General features: G+C 41.6%; 1 long non-coding RNA gene across 1 annotated transcript in view; it reads right to left on the bottom strand.

The window, feature by feature from the left end:
* Positions 1–8,238, bottom strand: part of LOC116707394 (uncharacterized) — a 14,621-nt gene extending 6,383 nt beyond the window's left edge. The window contains exons 1-2 of the long non-coding RNA XR_004336504.1: positions 8,175–8,238; positions 5,923–5,927 (exon numbers count right to left, since the gene is read on the bottom strand). This is a non-coding gene — a long non-coding RNA (uncharacterized LOC116707394). The remainder of the gene's footprint in view (positions 1–5,922; positions 5,928–8,174) is intronic.
* Between the last annotated feature and the right edge of the window lie 922 nt (positions 8,239–9,160).

Below are 9,160 nucleotides of genomic sequence, written 5' to 3'. Positions count from 1 at the left end.
TAGTGGGCCTATTGTTTTTTGTTGCTTACATTGGTTTCATAACCTTTTCAATAAGTCTTACATCACCGGACCGATAACGTGGCCTATATACAGCACGTATGTAGTGTAGTTTACATTCATCACACCGGGAATGGAACACACAGATGCTTCTTAATCTTTTATTTTGTGGCTGAGTCCTTGTCAGAAATCAAAAAACATGAATATTTGTTACATATATTTCACACGACAGCTTATTAAGTCCTTTCCTTTTTTTTCTAGTTTTTTGTCTCCTTCTATTGTTCTGTATGAAATTAATTGTACACAGATTAGATATCACTGTATAGAGATTTGTGCTGGTTTGTAAAACTTGTCTCACGTTGTGATAAGGGTTTGAAATTAGCCTAAAGTCCGTAGGGTTCATTTCCCGAGGAACATTAGTTCCCTCTCTCTCACTTTTGAGGCAAAGTAGAATATTTAAACCCCCACACATTCAGTAGGGTCCGCTATGTTGGGCTTTTTTTCTCTTCGCGTTTGTATAAGCCGTATTTCCCTTTTTCCTTTCTTTCCCCTCCTCGTATTTTCCATATAGGATGCTGCTCATGGGGTGAACATTTGGCGCATGCGTCTTCTCATCTCTGCTTCAGTAAATCTGTGATCGATAACATGGTCTATTTGAGAAGCCGTGAACGTGCACTTATCCTGGCTATCACACCTGCTTGACATAGCTCCACCTGTTTATCCGGCTCGGCAAACGTGCAACCGATTAGCCGGGATGCAGATCACATAAGTCAGCGGCGCTTTTTTCACTATCCTGGTATCTTTATTCTACTTTCGTGCAACAGGTCCCAGGTCTGCCGCGAGCAGCGCCGCACACCTTACGATAACAGAGCGCCCTCACGGCTTCAAAACACACCGGCCCACCGGAAAAATCCAGACTCTCCCGATTGCCACTTTGCATCGGGGTGCCGTGCAACCATTTCTAACCACTAAACAACGCTTAGTAGGGTTTAAATTAAACGCGTGACAACAAAAGTGATAAAAATAATCAGAACACATTCAGAAACAACCGAAGCACTGTCAAACATGTTTATTTGGATCAAAGTGGCAGCTAATTTGACACATGAAGACTCAGGATTAATTTAGCCTGGCTGTTTGCCTGCTCTGAACCAGGCTAGCCGCAAGAAAACTCCCCTGGTTGCTTGGTTAGGTTTAATTCAACCTGCTTTTGCGCAACCAAGTCAAGCCAAATTCTCCAGGATAACTTGAATATCCCGGCTTTATCCCTATCCTGGTTCGTGCACAAGCCCCAGGCTACAACTGTGGTAACAAGACAACAGGACTGGGAACAACAAGGCAGGCTGTAGATGTGATGTAGACATGCAGGGCAGTGCTATAGAGACACTTAGTACACACATACGACAGAAACTAAAACATGAAGAAAGAAACAAGGAAACCTAAACACCAAATCCTTTAGAAAACAATTACTGTCACAAAAGTACCTCAACAAAAAACAAAGGCCTCTAGCAGGACCATGACAATTTCTTAACTCTGCCACTAACATAGCTCAGACATTGCAGGCCTGTTCAAGCTTGGATTTTCCCATGCCAAAACCCAAGCAAAGTTAAATTACTTGCGTGTGATAATATATTCTGATAAAAGTACAAAGTTGGACAGAAATATTGTAATCAGAGTACCTTATATGGCTTGCAGCTAAACCAGCAAATAATTATTCTAACTGCACCTTCTGCAGCCTGGTCCCCTAAAAAATACATTCCGATGCAACAAAACTGCATTCTTGATTAAGTTTGAGTGTTTGTGTCTGATTGAGATTTGGTTTAGAAGCTTTCATTGTGATTTACACAGTAGAACAGCCACTGTACTCCGTTACAATCAGCCCCCAGCCCAATGACAGATGGTACCCCACCTGTCACTTGCAGCGGGTTCAAATAACACTCCAAGGTTACATGACTAGTCAATACATCAATGTGTCTTGGACTTGGACTTGATTTTGCAACTGCCATGCTTAGAACTTTGTCTTTGCTAATGTAAATCAAAGTGTGCTCTTGATTGTATCTTTGTAAAGGGGGAGAAAAAGCTTACAGCATACAGTATAAATGAATCCAATCATGGCAGCACCCCGGACTATGCTCCCTCTAAACTGAGTCATTGTTAATCTCCTCAGCCACTGTTTTTTTGGAAGGTTCGCACGTCAAATGTTTGGAGTTTTGCTTGGCAAAATTTTACTCTAGGCAAATGTAAGTCTCAACCAGAACTTGGTGAAAGAGACAAAGGACAAAAGAAGGACACCCACACAAGTAGGCCAACGGTGTGATGATGATGTCCCGTCTCCACAAACAGAGCTCTGGGGTTCAGACAGTAACCTCGTGCAAACCCAAGACAGAGAACAGCTTGAGACCATCCCCCTATGTACAACACCTACATATAATTTATAGCCGCTCCAGTTGAAAGGAGAGGCCTATTACAACACGTATAGATTGTCTACCCCTACGTTACCCACCTCTCTTTTCTATGGGAGATGGCAGAAAAAGAAAAACACAATCAAGGAAGAAAAATAACTGAATGTGGTTTCAGAGCACCAACATTCCTTCCTCGCCTTGCCAATGAATGGCAAATGTAATCCCAAAATAAATAAGTGTTTTCAGTAAGAGCCTTGCTGTTTAGGTGCTCACCTGTTCAAGAAATATCTTTAAAGTACAGAGAGGAGTACATGGCCTTCTTTTAAAAACCCACACACAGGCCTCTACCGCTGCAGCTGTGCATGGCACATTATTTACTTTATGTACATGACACACTGGAGAATAAGTGATGAAACTGAATTAACATCATTTATGGAGAAACTAAAGGCAAATATGCCGCAAAAGTAGATGTAGAAGTTTCCCAGGTCTTTTTGTGTGAGCATTTGAACTCTGTGGAGAATGCGAGTGTCAGACATGCTGTACCTGTAAGCACACTGGCTGCTCTCTAACTTTCAAAATTCCATTTCATGACACAATGACATATAAACCTAACAGCATCACCCAACAATACTCCCTCCTCTGGCTCTCCTCTTTCTTGCTACCTTCAAACCAGCTGCAATGAAAGTCAAAAAACTTTGGATCTTTTCCCTTTCCACCTAGTCTTGCATTGCCAGACCTTCCTCCACAGCGCTGCAGGGACGGTCTGGATAGTCCACACAACATTCTAGGATGGGAGGCAAACTTGCTCTGGTATGTTGGCATTCTTTGAACCAATCACAATTGTCTCGGCCTCAGGAAGAACTGTTTTTGGGTGGAACATGTGAACACTCAAGGGTTGTTTAACATGCAACAGAAAACTCAGATTGAACAGATAGTCTAGTAGCTGTCTGGATTTACCCTGCAGAGACCGAGGAGTAGTTAACCATAGTCCTCACAAATCCACCGGAGTCTAGAATGTGAACACATTCGAGGAAAAGGAAGCGGAAAGTGATGGACATCCGGCTGAAAATTAGGGATATCCAGCAGAACCTTTTAGCGGCACTGAACAATTCCAGCGGAAAAAAAACGTCAATATAGACTACTTTCCACCATCTATGCCTTTCAGAAACGCTTTCTTGTACCTAACAAGACAATTTAAAGCAGATCATACAAGAGCGTGGGAAAAAAACGGCAGAACCTGTCTCATAAAATGAGTGAGGATGTAATTTGATGAACAGCATAACACTACAAATTTAAACCCCCCTAATCTTGCAAGATCTGTAGGTACAGTTGAATAATGCATTTGGCAATGACTAAAATTAATATTTCTTTTATCATATCATATAATGTGAAGGACATTCAGACAACAATGTCATGGACATTAGACATTTCACTAAAGCTAAAGTGGACAGGTTGCCATCTAGAAACATGAAGTCCTGCCTCCTGGCTGTCATCTGTAAGACCAAGGTTGGTGTTCCCAATAAATGGCCCATAATGATCTATTTTCACTGAAAGTGTAAATTGAACGACATTTCATAGCAGTAACGGTAATATTGTTATGGATGTGCAACGTAGCTCTACATACAGTACCAAGGTGAGACACACTCAAGGCTTCTGTTAGAGGTTTTAACAGTTTTGATTTTTCTGAAATTGTACAAATAGAACCAACAAGATGAAAAAATACCCCAGTCAAAGTTAAAGGAGAATGAGAGATAAAGGTTGTCTTATGCTTGGAACATTTCACAGTTGTCACCATTCAACACAATTTCCATCCCATTAATTACTGGACCTTGACTGAAAAGGCTTTTGTTCCTCTCTTTTTACACTAAAACAGCTCTTTTTATTGCAAACTACTTGTAGAAGATATGATTATAAACCTGAATAGCACCTGTGTAAATGTAACAAGACTTCCAGTGCTTGGCACGGCAAATTTACTTCAAATGTTTAAAACCTGTTTAGTCTAGAACTGTCAAGCGCATATTCTCTCACATTTTCAGGCATAATTTTATTTTGAGGTTGTACTAGAGCTGCAGATCTGTTTTCACCCTGTGTGTTTAGGTCTCTGTTGACTACAGAGTGAGACATCTCACTTCTTATACTATCTGTTGGGAGTCGCAAATGCACAGTAGCTAAGTAAGATCATCAGCTAGCTACTCTTCTCCAACTTTGGTCATTTCAAGGCCGGATTAGCTGGGAGACTTCTTCAAACAAGGGACACTTGTGGAATACCTGCAGAACATGTAAGTAGTTCTTTGTAATGTGTGTGTTGTAGCAGTGTTTTGCCAATGAGCCGAGCTAGCATGCTAGCGTCTAGTATGTGCTACGGTTAGCCACCTCATCTCGGCTAGTACGTAGAAAGCGGCGCAGATTTTAACAGCTCACTCGGAGACTGAGGGCAAGGACATTCAGAAACCGTATCTCATCAAAACAGCATGGATGTTTTTTTACAAGTTTGTTGCATGTGGAAGCACCAGAAACAAAAATAAAGGAGATATTTTTTTCATAAGTGGCACTTTAATATCAAACAATGAACTTGTAGGCCAGTTTCTTTAATATAAGGAGACCAAAGAATGGCAACCCAAACAAAACTACGACAAGGCAGGATGTGATCATTTATTTTATCCGAAAAAGCTAAACTAAATAAAAAAAAAAATTAAACTATTTAAAGATTAACCCAAATCAAAAGTCTATATGAAAGCAAAGTGGGGAAGCTCAACTCAGTTACTGAACAGAAGTCCAGGAGTCCATTTTTCTTGCGTGCACCGCACAGGTCTGTAGTCTCTGCCTTGTCTGTGATCACTCCAGTTAGTAGCGTTAGTTAGGGCTTTTGGCTTTGCCCTTCCTCTCAAAGTGCTCCACCGCTTCCTCCTCAGCAACTCATCAGAAAAAACACTGCCAGTGAATGGTTCAACACTCAGCTGACTATTATATACTTGAATTGTTCACTGAAACACTTAAAGACCACATATTATTTTTTTGTCTTTTCTGACCGATAAATTGTTTCATGTAAAACAATACCAAAGTGTTCAAATAATGAGGACGTGAGCCCCGCAGGCAGATTGGGTTAGCTCAGCCCAGCACTGAATGCTTGATCTCATTGGGTCTCAGTGGGGTCTTGAATTTCCTATTTTGTCTACATCAATAGGCCTCGTTCGAGATGAGCCAGGTCTGCGCGAATCGTCACACGCCGCGATCGGCGCCCGTTCCATGCGGTTAGATTTGTGTCAGACTTGATCCCGACTTGCTGACGTCATGCACACGTGGGCAACGGAAATCTCACGAAGCAAGGCGGGCCGCAGTTCTGAGAGCAGCGGCGCAGTTGCTTTTCACCAACTGCGAGCCAGGCGGACCCGGCGGACCCAGAGCATGCTGGAAACGCCGGCTTCACAGCTGATTAACACACTGATGGTTTACAACATGATGACGTTTTATAAACTTTTTATCGTTTTTGAATCGATTTTAATTACTACTTGTCTGATTTAAAGACTTATTCTGTCCAGAACATTTGTGTGGCTGATAGTTACGTTTAGAAGTCAGAGAGACTAAATCTGTTCAGATCACGTAGGCCTTCTACAGTGTGTGTTAATTGAAATCAGCAACGATCGCATGTAGAGCACTTTGCCCGCCACTTGTCAAATTAAAACAACTGGAGACTGTGTACAGCTGATAGGTGTGTCTGATTAAGTTTTATTAATCGGAATCCCACCACAGTGTTTTCATCCCTTCCTGCCAGCCTGAAGGCGGCTGGAATCGGCTGGAAACTGTCCGCTTTACCGCGCTTTTTGTCCCCGCCCCCCGCTGCTGCGCCTGCTCTCGTCCACTTTACAGGCGAGGCGCAGTTCATCTCGAACGTGCCTATGAAAACGACTTCCCTACATGGTCATGCTCTTCAGCTCGTCCCGAAGATGACCAATCACAACGAGTGGGCTTGGCTGGAGGGGGCAAGGGGAGGAGGATCCTAACCAGGAAGCTGCATGAAATGGACAGGAGTTTCTGACGATAAAAATAGTTTATTGTGCGGTAAATCATCAGGCTGCTATAGCAGTCCTGTATTTAAAACCAAAAACTAGTACATTAGCTGCTCTTTACTTCTCTGCTGCCCTGGCAAACTTCACGTCATCCACATAAATACAGTATGTGATTTATTGATGGGGCATCATACTAATGTCAGAGGCTGCACTGCATTTTGGTCTTTTCAGACCACTGTTGAAGAGAAATCTATGATGGGATGTTCTCCCCTGTGATTGTCAAATGTCAAAAGATGGCTTTACAAAGAAGCTCTGCTTTTGACATCAAACACATCATTTACTTGATTTTTTTTTTGGTGACAACGGCTGCAGACTCTTTCATATCTGCCCAGGAAAAAGCACAATGTTGTCCCCATTTTACCAGGTATCAAAGGGACTGGAAAAGGAGGATGGATAGAGCACAAAGAATGATAAAAGGCTAGCAGATGTGGTCACATTGCTTTAAATTTAAATTTCACAATTCTTCAATAAGAGTTCAACTAGTTGAATGCGAATTGTCTACCTCTCTCTGGTAGCCTAATGAAAAGAAAGGTTGAGTCGCTTGGATGGCTGACAAGAAAGACCCCCATGGCTTTGGCTGTTAATAAAACTGACATGAACCTCACTTGTTTCTGTTGGTGGTCAATACACGTGGTCATCATATCATCTCTTTCTTTGACTTTTTTTCATCCTGACAGCAGGGTGGTGAAAACCTAAGCCTCTGTATGCATCCTGCATCCCTTATCTAAATCTAAATGAGCCACCGTCAACACATGCACTCATGCAGTTGTCCACAGCCACACCCCCACACTCATCCTCCATCAACAATGTTATTTTATACATATACATATGTATAGATGACAACATCTCCACTTAGAAGTTACTTCATCATTCTACACTTTGATTCAGCCTATCCTTTTGTAGAAAGTGAAGCTATTTGAGTAGAAGTCGTCATTTCCCTCCCGAAAATTCACATGGAGCATGAGCGTTTCGTTTTAATGGTTCAATAGCGTACCTACTCCCTCCTGTTGAGAGCTTGTTTCCCTATGTTATTGCGCCATCAGTTACCCCTGCGGATGCCTGGCTGACATAAATGCTACTTCCCTGCCAGCAGAGCAAATTAAACTGATGGAAGGTGGAGAGAGAGGGAATGGAGATTAAGTGGGATGGCCTGGAGAGGAAGAAAGAGAGAAGAGAGGTACAGGAGGATTGAGCGAGAGATTAGTAATGACTTGCAATCAGAGTAAAAGAGGCTCGCTCACTCCTTTGCAACCACCACCAACACACGCCGACACACACACACACACACACAGTTTTTTCTTACACTTGTAGCCCCATTTCTCCTTTCTTTTCAACGGTGTAATGAAATTTCACGCTGAATCTAGACCTGGTCTGAAGGCCAGTCCTCATCAGTACTAGTACTAGCCTTTTGATTTTTGTCCACCATGAGTACCCTTACTTCTAATTACTAAATTAACTACTATTAAGCTGTATTTATATCAAAATGGGCTATACATCCAGATCTTTTAGGGGGGAAAACAAGAAAAAAACAAGAAATTCTAAGTAAAGACAGCTACTTCTATGTAACCGAATGGAATGATCCTTTAAGGTTTGATAACGGTCACCACATTTTCAGCAATGCGACCATTTGACTTAGAGATGTAGCACTTGAATCAGGCTCCTTAAAATCCTCAAATAGTTGACTATTCAGAGTCACCCGTACAAGATGTACACATGAATTAAATATATCCAAGACACATGTCATGATCATGTCATGCAACTGCTGAATTAGGTACTGGCACGTTATTTAGTCAAATTCAACCATAGATCTATTTATGACCTCAGCTAAACCCACACCAAAAAGCTAAAGTGGGGCACAGTGTAGGCAGGGCACAACATTTGTTCGCTGTACTTTGCTTTTACAATCCACCAAACTTCCAAAGGTGGTTGGGATTATGTATTGTTTCTAACACGTGTACTAGGTATGTTGTGGGGGTGCTTTGTTGAAGAGGGGTTGAGGAAATCTGACACTAGTTTCCAGCATTCCATTTCCTCCAGAATGGGTTAATTTGAAAAAATAATTTTCCTTGTTTTTCTTTTTTCTTGCAATAAGAGTCAAAACCCCTATGTTGTTAAACTCATGCAGGAATACCAGTTACTGCGCTTGTTTGCTGTCTAACAGAGTTGAGAGGATCTATACTAATTTCATCTGGTGTGTCAATACACAGGTGGCTGCATGAGATATTTTGGCTTAGTGTCCTAGTTTGTGTGCAAGGGAAACACACAGCCATTTGCGTTCACCTGTTCCTTCTCAAACTAATCCTTCTCATATCTTTTTTATTTTTTTTTACTTCTGATTGTTTGTGTCTTGCAACATTGTTGATTGTTCGAGATAATAAATTAATAAAATTAAATGAACTCTCGTAAGACTCTGGCAAATAAGCCCATTGTCACAATGTTTAACCTTTCGTTTAACTAGTTACTGAGTCTACTAAAACCTTTTCAAAAAAACTCTTTAAGATACTTCCAATGTCAACCAGAGGGAGGACTAACAAAATAACATCTCCTAAAATATGGAATGCTAAAACGCTTCTGACATGGACAGAAATAGCAAAGCACACACACTGTCATCTGCCATCTGAGGTATCTGCCTGAAAGGGTAAACCTTGGGAAAGTATTTCAGCAAATGGGAGGAGGGTTACACATACTCCATATGGA

The sequence above is a fragment of the Etheostoma spectabile genome, chromosome 19 (genome assembly GCF_008692095.1).
Source record: "Etheostoma spectabile isolate EspeVRDwgs_2016 chromosome 19, UIUC_Espe_1.0, whole genome shotgun sequence".
Taxonomy (NCBI): domain Eukaryota; kingdom Metazoa; phylum Chordata; class Actinopteri; order Perciformes; family Percidae; genus Etheostoma; species Etheostoma spectabile.
Note: the sequence above shows the minus strand (reverse complement) of the source record. Positions and strands in the feature narration are given on the sequence as shown.